Raw genomic sequence first — 11,167 nt, 5'->3', positions numbered from 1 at the left:
AATTTCATCCAAAATCTGATGGCCAGAGAGACCAGAGCCTTGCTAATTAAGATGCTTCTAATTGGAAACCTTGTGAATCGAGATTAAGGGTGACCTTTTTCATAAGACATTTTTTCCACAGAGGGATGATGAGTCAATAATATAAAAAGCCTGCAGCAATAAGGTTTGTGAGACTTAATCTGATTGTTAAAGAGTAATTTTCAAAAAAGGGAAAACAATGCTCACACAGATATAAAAATGACATGTGTTGAAGATTTTACTTATTCATGAATTAATGAGAACACCAGGCACATGTTAAAACTAGTTCAAAAGAAACTTTTTGGGAGTCCACACATATGTGGAGTAAAGGAATGTTGAAAGGAAAATGCAGACGAGGGCAAAACTGGCTTTTTTCCCACAAGACAGAGGCAAAGGTCAGTTTGTTTATTTGTCATTTCCATACAACTTACTGAATTGTAAAATAGCTCTCAGACACTGAAAGACAAAAATCAGACAGCCTGAGGGTAACCTCTACACAAGCATATGTTTCCATGGAAACACAAAATTGTTTCTATAAGACTATTTCTAAGCATCTTGTAAGTACCATTTACAAGGAAGAATTAGATGTGACTGATTAGGCATCATTTTTCCTGTATTTGCTGAGTTTTGCTCTCCAAGCATCATTAGTGACTTCTTATTTATTAACACTAGTGAACCAGTCCATTCTAAAGGAGATCAGTCCTGGGTATTCTTTGGAAGGACTGATGCTAAAGCTGAAATTCCAGTACTTTGGCCACCTCATGCGAAGAGTTGACTCATTGGAAAAGACTCTGATGCTGAGAGGGATTGGGGGCAGGAGGAGAAGGGGACGACAGAGGACGAGATGGCTGGATGGCATCACCGACTCGATGGACGTGTGTTTGGGTGAACTCCGGGAGTTGGTGATGGACAGGGATGCCTGGCCTGTTGCAATTCATGGGGTTGCAAACAGTCGGACATGACTGAGCAACTGAACTGAACTGAACATGATGGATTTCATATTCGAAGCTCTGTGCATGTCTTGCCAAAACATACCAACCCAGTGCTAAATTGACATAGATACTTAAAAGTTGTTTTTTGTTTTGGTTTTTTAAGTGTCCTCCAGGTCGATGTACACGTGCATGCTCAGTTAGCCTGCCAGGCTCCTCTATCCAGGGGATTTTCCAGGCAAGAATACTGGAGTGGGTTGCCATTTCCTGCTCCAGGGTAACTTCCTGACCCAGAGATCGAACACGTGCCTCCTGCATTGGCAGCCATATTCTTTATCACCTGGGAAACCTCCAGATCACTCCCAACTAGCAAAGTTGTGTGGCAGATTCAGATTTTATGAGACAGCCTTATAATGTGAAATACACCTCTGCTCCTACCTAAGCTGAAGCTCCAATACTTTGGCCACCTTATGCGAAGAGCCAACTAGCTAGAAAAGACCCTGATGCTGGGAAAGATGAAGGGCAAGAGGAGAAGAGGGCAACAGAGGATGAGATGGTTAGATAGCATCACTGACTCAATGGATGTGAGTTTGAGCAAACCCCGGAAGACGGTGAAGGACAGGGAAGCCTCGCGTGCTGCAGTTCATGGAATCGGAAAGAGATGGACACGACTGAGCAAATGAATAACAACCACATTCAGAACGGTTTGTATCTACTGTTTTCCCACCTGTTTCCCTAAAATAATCTCCAAGATCCAGCCCACAAGCTTTCTCTTTGTCCTAACTTGCACCTTCCACTTCAGCCTGGCTGCAATTTTCCTTTTTCTGCCTTTCCCTCCCTGTGGTTTTCCCACTTTGGGGAAAGAGCCGCCTTCTCTTTTTCCATTTGTGCAAATCCTTTCCAGCTTTTAAAATTCTTCTCCATGAAGCTTCCCTTAGTGCTACAGCTCTTGATTTTTCCCTAATCAGTTCAGTTCATTTCAGTCGCTCAGTTGTGTACGACTCTTTGCAACCCCATGAATTGCAGCACGCCAGGCCTCCCTGTCCATCACCAACTCCCCGAGTTCACTGAAACTCACGTCCATCGAGTCGGTGATGCCATCCAGCCATCTCATCCTCTGTTGTCCCCTTCTCCTCCTGCCCCCAGTCCCTCCCAGCATCAGAGTCTTTTCCAATGAGTCAGCTCTTCACATGAGGTGGCCAGAGTACTGGAGTTTCAGCTTTAGCATCATTCCTTCCAAAGAAATCCCAGGGTTGCTCTCCTTCAGAATGGACTGGTTGGATCTCCTTGCAGTCCAAGGGACTCTCAAGAGTCTTCTCCAACACCACAATTCAAAAGCATCAATTCTTCAGTGCTCAGCTTTCTTCACAGTCCAAATCTTGCATCCATATATGAGCACTGGAAAAACCATAGCCTTGACTAAACAGACCTTTGTTGGCAAAGTAATATCTCTGCTTTTGAATATGCTATCTAGGTTGGTCATAACTTTCCTTCCAAGGAGTAAGCGTCTTTTAATTTCATGGCTGCAAGCACCATCTGCAGTGATTTTGGAGCCAAAAAATTAAAGTCTGACACTGTTTCCGCTGTTTCCCCATCTATTTCCCAAGAAGTGATGGGACCGGATGCCATGATCTTCATTTTCTGAATGTTGAGCTTTAAGCCAACTTTTTCACTCTCCTCTTTCACTTTCATCAAGAGGCTTTTGAGTTCCTCTTCACTTTCTGCCATAACGATGGTGTTATCTGCATATCTGAGGTTATTGATATTTCTCCCGGCAATCTTGATTCCAGCTTGTGCTTCTTCCAGCCCAGCGTTTCTCGTGATGTACTCTGCATGTAAAAATAAGCAGGGTGACAATATACAGCCTTGACTTACTCCTTTTCCTGTTTGGAACCAGTCTGTTGTTCCATGTCCAGTTCTAACTGTTGCTTCCTGACCTGCATATAGGTTTCTCAAGAGGCAGGTCAGGTGGTCTGGTATTCCCATCTCTTTCAGACTTTTCCACAGTTTATTGCGGTCCACACAGTCAAATGCTTTGGCATAGCCAATAAAGCAGAAATAGGTGTTTTTCTGTATCTCTCTTCTTTTTTCGATGATCCAGCGGATGTTGGCAATATGCACTCCTAAAAAACGATTCCTTTGGCATCTTGGACGACAAACTGGTTCATTGAATCGTGTATTATATTCTAGTTGATGACAACTTTGCTTTCACAAGTGTAGTAACCCGAGGTTTCTCAAAACAAAGGCTGTGAGTATTCTCTCCTCAAAATACCTGAGTGCCATAAGAGGCTGCTTATTCTTCTCCTCTCCCTGTTGTTGTTGTTCAGTCACAAAGTCATGTCCAACTCTGCAATTCCATCCACTGCCGCACACCAGGCTTTCCTGGCCACTATTTCCTAGAATTTGCTCAAACTCATGTCCATTTAGTCAGTGATGCCATCCAACCATCTCATCCTCTGTCGTCCCCTTCTCCTCCTGCCCTCAGTCTTTTCCAGTATCAGGGTCTCTTCCAATGAGTCAGCTCTTCACATCAGATGGACAAAGTATTGGACCTTCAGCTTCAGCATCAGTCCTTCCAATGAACACTCAAGACTGATGTCCTTTAGGATGGACTGGTTGGATCTCCTTGCAGTCTAAGGGGCTCTCAAGAGTCTTCTCCAACACCACAGTTCAAAAGCATCAATTCTTCAGAACTCAGCCCTCTTTATGGTCCAACTCTCACATCCATACATGACTGCTGGAAAATCTGTAACTTTGACTCTATGGATCTTCCTGAGCACAGTGATGTCTCTGCTTTTTAATACATAGTCTAGGTTTATCATAGCTTTTCTTCCAAGGACCAAATGTCTTTTAATTTCATGGCTGCAGTTACCATCTGCAGTTATTTTGGAGCCCCCCCCCCCCAAATAAAGTTCTGTCACTGTTTCCAGAAAATGGAAAGAGTGACTTGTCTCCTTATATTGAGCCAAAGATGTGTCCTTCTCTTTAGATTTGGTTTCATTAACTATGAAATGAGGGATTAAACTCGATTTGGTTCTCAAATTTTATCATGCGTCAGAATCCCCTGGTGGGTTTATTAAACCACAGAGTGCCAGGCCCCCAAACACAGAGCCTCTGATTCAGAAGGTCCAAGGTGTGGTTGGGAGGTGGTGCAGAAATTTGTGTGTCCAAAACAAGATTCTAGGTGATGATCCTCGTACTCCTGGTCCAAAGACCACACTTTGAAAATTGCAATGACCAACAAACCCACTTAGCTGACCATTCTAACCACCTAAGGACTTCATAAAGTTCAGATGTCCTGAGCTCAGATTTACTGACCTGGAATCTTCCAGGGTGGTACTAGGGAAACCACATTTCAAAAAATACTTCCCAGATGAGTCTTATGATGGACCAACTTTAGGATCCAATTGAACTAGGTAATCTGTACAGGCCATGTCAGTATCAACCTTCCATGATTTTATGTTTGGCAAGGAAAGCCTGGCTGGAGGAAGGCAGGTGCAACTCTCAGGATAAAATATCTCTTATAGCTCAATTAGAGATCATTCCCAGGTGGCGCTAGAGGTAAAGAGCACGCCTGCCAGTGCAGGAGACATAAGAGACGTGGGTTCGATCCCTGGGTCAGGAAGATTCCCTTGGAGAAGGGAATGGCAACCCACTGCAGTATTCTTGCCTGGAAAACCCTATGGACAGAGGAGCCTTGTGGGCTACAGTCCACGGGGTCACAAAGAGTCAAACACAACTGCACAACTCAATAGCTCAATCAAACTGGAAACATAGAAGAAAAGGAATCCTGGGAAATATAGCTGAGCTAGCAAACCATCACCCCTGGCTGGTTCCCTTCTGACCTTCCCCACTGCAAAGGTGTCCTGCTAGAGATACACCAGTTTAACATTAAACAGAACCCTTCACATGCCAATCTGAAACATCTGCAGTTGAATTATTTCAAACTTCCTTAGGATTTCTCCAAAATAATGTGTAGGTATTTTTTTAAATACCTGAATAAGTAAAAGAAGTCACCAAAGTGTTATCACCCAGGACAAATTGAAGGTCAACTCTAAACATAAATTTTTGCTTCTATCTCAAAATGTACAAACTGCTCGCAACACCCCAAAGGGCAGTTTTTCACCTTCACCAATTTCAGTTTCAAACTCCTCTGGAAAATTGATCACAAGTTAATATTTAACTCTAAAAAGAATTTCTTTTTAACTCTATTCTTATAGAAACTCTTACTGAACACTGGGATTTCACAGAGTTCCTTAATAAATTAGAATTGTGACTCAACAGTCACAGCTGGTTATCCCTCCAAAGTTGTTTTATTTATTATTATGAAATCAGGACCGAAATTCCAGGAACTAAGTGAACCCAAGCTGAATTAACAAACAGGGCAAAGGCAAAGTTAAACAAGACCGCTGACTCTGCTAAAGCCCCGGGATCAACACTGACCTTGAAGGCAAGGTCAGGAAAAGTATTCTGTGTAACTGCTCCTCTAAAGGAATTTAGGAGCAAAATCACAAAAAGTGCTGGTGTGTTTGAGAACATCTCCCAGGAATACCTGGGGGAGAGCGTCTTGCGGTTCATCTGCTCCTATTTCTGGGCCGTGTTGCTGACTCAGCTCGCCTGCCAAACCCCCCTTTGTGTGCAGCTGCAGGTAGCCAGCTGGGAAAGCATTGAGTCCTCTGTGCAGCGCAGGCTTTGCTGCTGAATGTCGGAAGGCTGGGGAGAAAGGAAAGCTGGTTTCTAGATGATACTTGAACCAGTAAGCCATCTGGTTACCCCCACATGGAAAACCTAAATTGGTGTTTTCTCTTTCTCATTTTTTACTATGAAAATATGCGAATATGTAGAAAAGTAGAAAGAAAAGCTCAGTGAAGTCCCATAGATTCAGATATAATTACAGGAAGTCCCCTGGGGCTTCCCAGGTGGAGCTAGTGGTAAAGAACTCGCCTGCCAATGCAGGAGATGCAGATTGGATCCCTGGACTGGGAAGATCTCCTGGGGGAGGACATGGCAACCCACTCCAGTATTCTTACCTGGAGAATCCCATGGACAGAGGAGACTGGTGAGCTACACCCATAAGATCACAAAGGGTCACATACAGTAACGCCTCTACAAACAAAGGATCTCCATGCCAAGAGTAAGTGAAATCTGTTCACAAGTCCAAAGTGTTAGCCTAGGTGCCTGACTAACACAATCGGCTGTATAGTCCTGTACTATTAACAGGAGCTTCCAGGTGGCGCTAGTGGTAAAGAATCCACCGGCAATGCAGGAGATGTAAGAGACGTGGGTTTGATCCCTGGGTCGGGAAGATCCCCTGAGGGAGGGCATGGCAACCCACTCCAGTATTCTTGCCTGGAGTATCCCATAGACAGAGGAGCCTGGTGGGCTACAGTCCGTAGGGCTGCAAAAAGCCAGACATGACTGAAGTGACTGAGCATGCACGTAATAGGTTTATAATACTTTTCACACTAATAATACATAGGAAACAAATACAAAAAATAAAGAAAATGTTGTAAATCTTACCGTACTGTATCATGAAAAGTCCAGTGGCGCAGTACAACAGCTGGCACACAGGGGCTGGCATCAAGAGAACAGGCAAGAAGAGGGTACTGATTGGAGGAGGGAGAAGAGGTGAGAGATGGCAGAGCTGGAGAATTACCAGCAATAGGAGACGGAGGGCCAGCTGTGATTTCACTCACGCCCGATCACCAGGCTACATCGCTGCTGCTTTTATGCTTGCTTCTTAACATCCTGGGCCTGAAATAAAGATACTGCACTACTGTACCCTAATAGTACTGTGCAGTAAAGTACACAAAAGCCCAACCACTTGTCAGATGCATGCATACGACAGCCCGAAATTCTAGGAGCTGAGTGAACCCAATGTACATCAGACACGTGAACCAGCTAACATGATTGGGCATGTGAATGCACATTCGCATCATTGAAGTTTACAACTGGAAGGTTCATATGAAGGGACTTAACTGTATTGTTACTAAGTTTGCTTCTTTTTTTTTGTGGAACTGTGTAAGTTATAGACAGCATGACATTTCACCCCTAAATAATTATGTGATCATCAGCCTCCAAAATGACCCATAATGCTCCATGCTCCTGGGATTTCACATCCTTTCACATCGTATGGGGTTGGTCCAGTAGAATACAGAAATCGTGATGCCGGGCTCGTCTGGAATTATGTTACAACAGACACGTGGCTACTTCCATCTTGTCTTCACTCCCTCCCCTCCCCATCACTTGCTCTGGGGGCAGTCAGCTGCCAAGTCACTAGTAGCCCCATGGAGAGGCCCTCGTAGCAAAGAAAGCCTCACGGGCATAGATGCTCCAGACCCAGTCAAGTGTCAGATGACCGCAACACCCTCCAACGTCTGGACGGGAGCTTCCTGGGAGACCCTGCATGGGAACCACTGGCTAAGCCACTCAGATACCTGAGCCTCAGAAACTGCAAGGTAATAATTTCTACTGCTTCAAGCTGCGCAGTTCAGGACTAAGTTGGTAGCACAGAGAGTACCCATTTGTAGGCGGGGTCCTGTGATGGAAATTCAAAATATGGGGGTGGCTTTGGCACCTGCCAGTGGGCTTTGTTGAGAGTATTGGTGAGAGCTTGGAGCCCCTTGAAGAAGCTGCGAATAAAAGAGTCAAGGTCTTGAGACTTCCCTGTGGTCCAGTGGCTGAAGTGAAAGTGAAAGTCACTCACTTGTGTCTGACTCTTCGCTACCCCATGGACTACACAGTCCATGGAATTCTCCAGGCCAGAATACTGGAGTGGGTAGCCTTTCCCTTCTCCAGGGGACCTTCCCAACCCTGGGATCGAACCCAGGTCTCCTGCATTGCAGGTGGATTCTTTACCAGCTGAGCCACAAGGGAAGGTCCAGTGGCTAAGACTCTGCATTCCTAATGCAGAAGGTCTGGGTTCAATCCCTGGTCAGGGAACTAGATTCCACATGCCACAACTAATTGTTCTCATGCCTCAGCTAAAGGAGCCTGCATGCCACGAGGAAGATCAAAGTTGCCGCCACTAAGACCGGGTGCAGCCAAATAAATAAATACATAGTTTTGGAAATAATTTTATTTATTTTTACTTTTGGCTGTGCTGGGTCTTTGCTGCTGCATGGGTTTTTTCCTCTGATTTCAGTGACTGGGGGCTACCCTTCACTGAGTGCAAGGGTTTCTCATTGCAGTGGCTTCTCTTGTTTCGGAGCACGGGCTCTAGGGTGCTCGGGCCTCAGTAGTTGCAGTACGTGGGCTCATTAGCTGTGGCGCCCGGGCTTAGTTGCTCCAGGGCATGTGGGATCTTCCTGGCCCAGGGATCAAACCAGTGTCTCCTGCATTGTCAGGCAGATTCTTCACCACTGAGCCAGCAGGGAAGCCCTCTAAATATTTTTTTAAGGCAAGCATTTTTTTAAAGTAATTAAAAAAAAAAAAAGAGCCAAGGCCTTTAAAGACTCAGGTGAGAGCTGGCAGGAAAGTGAGGGAAGTGTTGTCGGAAACTGGAGGAAGGAGATGCTAGTGATGGCACTGCCTGCAGTCACGTGGACGGAGGAGAATGCACCCAGCAGGCTCGTGATCTAGTCAAGGAGATTTGGAGCCAGGGATGCCTGGTTTCCACTAGTTACTCATAATAAGATGTCAGGGGGAGAGAGAAATGAACAGAAAGGCCATTAAGCTGAAAGGAGCTCAGACTGGATGGTTTTCAGCTCGGCCAGAAGACAAGTTATGCTAGAATCAAGGAATGGCTTCCAAGCAAAAGGTCAAATTCAAAGCCCTGCCAGAAAATCCGTGGTCCAGTGATAGACCCTAGACTGTGCTATAAATCATTTTGAAAAGTTTCAGAAAGACATAGAGCCCTACCCCCAGAGCACTTTTGTCAGACAAAAAGCCCTCTAACGAGATTAAAAGTGCCTCACTGCTGTGACCTGAACGCTCCTGTCTCCCCCAGATTCCTACATTGTAATCCCAACCCCGCAACATGATGGCATTAGGAGGTGGGGCGTTTGGAAGGTGCTTAGGTCAACTTAAAAAACGCATGTGAGAGTTTCAAGTTAAGTTTTATCTGGGGCAAAATGAGGACTGCAGTCTGGAAGATAGCACCTCAACTAGCTCTGAGAAACTGCTCCAAAGAAACAGGGAGGAAGGTCAGTATATGTGTGATTTAGGTGAAGGCAGAAGACTCTTGAGAGTCCCTTGGACTGCGAGGAGATCCAACCAGTCCATCCTAAAGGAAATCAGTCCTGACTGTTCATTGGAAGGACTGATGCTGAAGCTGAAACTCCAATACTTTGGCCACCTGATGCAAAGAGTTGACTCATTTGAAAAGACTCTGATGCTGGGAAAGATTGAAGGCAAAAGGCGAAGGGGACGACAGAGGATGAAATGGTTGGACGGCATCACCAAGGCAATGGATATGAGTTTGAGTAAACTCCAGGAGTTGGTGATGGACAGGGAGGCCTGGTATGCTGTCCATGGGGTTGCAGAGAGTCGGACAAGACTGAGCAACTGAAATGAACTGAACTGAGAATACATGCGATCAAGCCTGTTTACTTTTTAGAACATTTCTACTGGTCTCGTGAAGCTTCTGCTAGTCATGAGAAACAGTCATCGCCATGGTGGATTTTAGTGCTCTTCTAGATATGAGGAGATACAAGAATTGGGCTCATAAAGTCAGCTCCTGAGAATATCTGATTATCTGAAGACCCATCCTGCCAGTTTTCTGGGAGCCCAGAGTGCCTCATTTCTGCTCTCCGCCCTGAACCCCTTCAGGGGTGGTAGGAGGTCAGCAGCTACAGTGGTACATGACCTAATCCTTGAGGAAGTAGATGGCAAGCACCATGAAAGTGAAAGTTGCTCAGTTGTGTCTGACTCTTTGTGACCCTGTGGACTATAGAGTCCATGGAATTCTCCAGGGCAGAATACTGAGTGGGTAGTCTTTTCCTTCTCCAGGGGATCTTCTCGACCCAGGAATTGAACCAGGGTCTCCTGCATTGGAGGTGGATTCTTTGGTGGCTGAGCTATGAGGGAAATCCAGCAAGCACCATGCCCAGTGCCAATTTGTGGTTGACAGGGTGGAGCCCCCTGAATGGGATTAGCATTCTTATAAAACAGACCCCACCGAGTTCTCTAGCCCTTTTCACCATGTGAGGGCACAAGGAGACGTCTGCAACCTGGAGGAGGGCCCTCACCAGAACCCAACCAAGCTGGTACCCTGGACTCAACCCTTCCAGCCTCCAGAACTGTGCGAATAGATATCTGTTGTTCATCAATTACCCAGTCTGCGGTGTTTTGTTACAGCAGCCCCAGTGATCTGAGACACTCACAGACCCTTGCAATCAAAGGGTGGTGCTCCTTGGCACTTCCCTGGTGGTTAAGATTCTGAGCTTCTGCTGCAGGGGGCACAGGTTCAATCCCTGGTCGGGGAACTAAAATCCTGCATGTCAAACAGTGCAGCCAAAAAATTACCTAGTGCTCCCAGAAGCTTTAGCCCATTGCCCCTCAGCTGTCTTCAGAAGCCCTATCTTTGTGGAGAAGATCTCATCTCGAAGAGATTTGGGCGTGTTGCCTTTGTCTAATGGAGGAGATCCGTGGAGATTAGCAGAGAATCCATAAAGTTTTTGTGAGAATTACATGCACAGAATCACTACCCATTTGGACTGAAAGGGACAGAGGTAGTGCAAGAAAAAAGGAGGTCTTTGGACCCTCAAAGTTCTACTGACAAGAAGCAGGCTGAGAATATTCCCCAGTGCTAACACATGATACCTTCTTGAAAAAGGAAAGATGAGTCACAGGGAAGGACCAAGAGCCCAGAAGGCAGTCAGGAGCCTTGGAGTATGGTTTCCAAGCCCTGAGACATGATCAAGGAACTTGTGACATTTGCCTGGCTTGGAATCTTGATGGACCAGAAACTGCTTCCTACTCTCATCTTCTCCCTTTTTAAAAAAACTTTTTATTTTGTGTTAGAGCACAATCTCTGGTGGCTCAGGTGGTAACGAATCTGAGTGCGAATGCAGGAGACCCAAGTTCAATCTCTGGATCACAGAGATCCCCTGGAGAAGGGAGTGGCTACCCACTCCAGTATTCTTGCCTGGAGAATTCCATGGACAGAGGAGCCTGGGGGCTACAGTCCAGGGGTCGCAAAGAGTCGACACAACTGAGCAATTAACACACATACATAGCTGATTAGCCAATTAGCACTGTTGTGATGTTTTCAGGTGAAC

The sequence above is a fragment of the Budorcas taxicolor genome, chromosome 20, assembly GCF_023091745.1.
Source record: "Budorcas taxicolor isolate Tak-1 chromosome 20, Takin1.1, whole genome shotgun sequence".
Lineage (NCBI taxonomy): Eukaryota > Metazoa > Chordata > Mammalia > Artiodactyla > Bovidae > Budorcas > Budorcas taxicolor.
Note: the sequence above shows the minus strand (reverse complement) of the source record.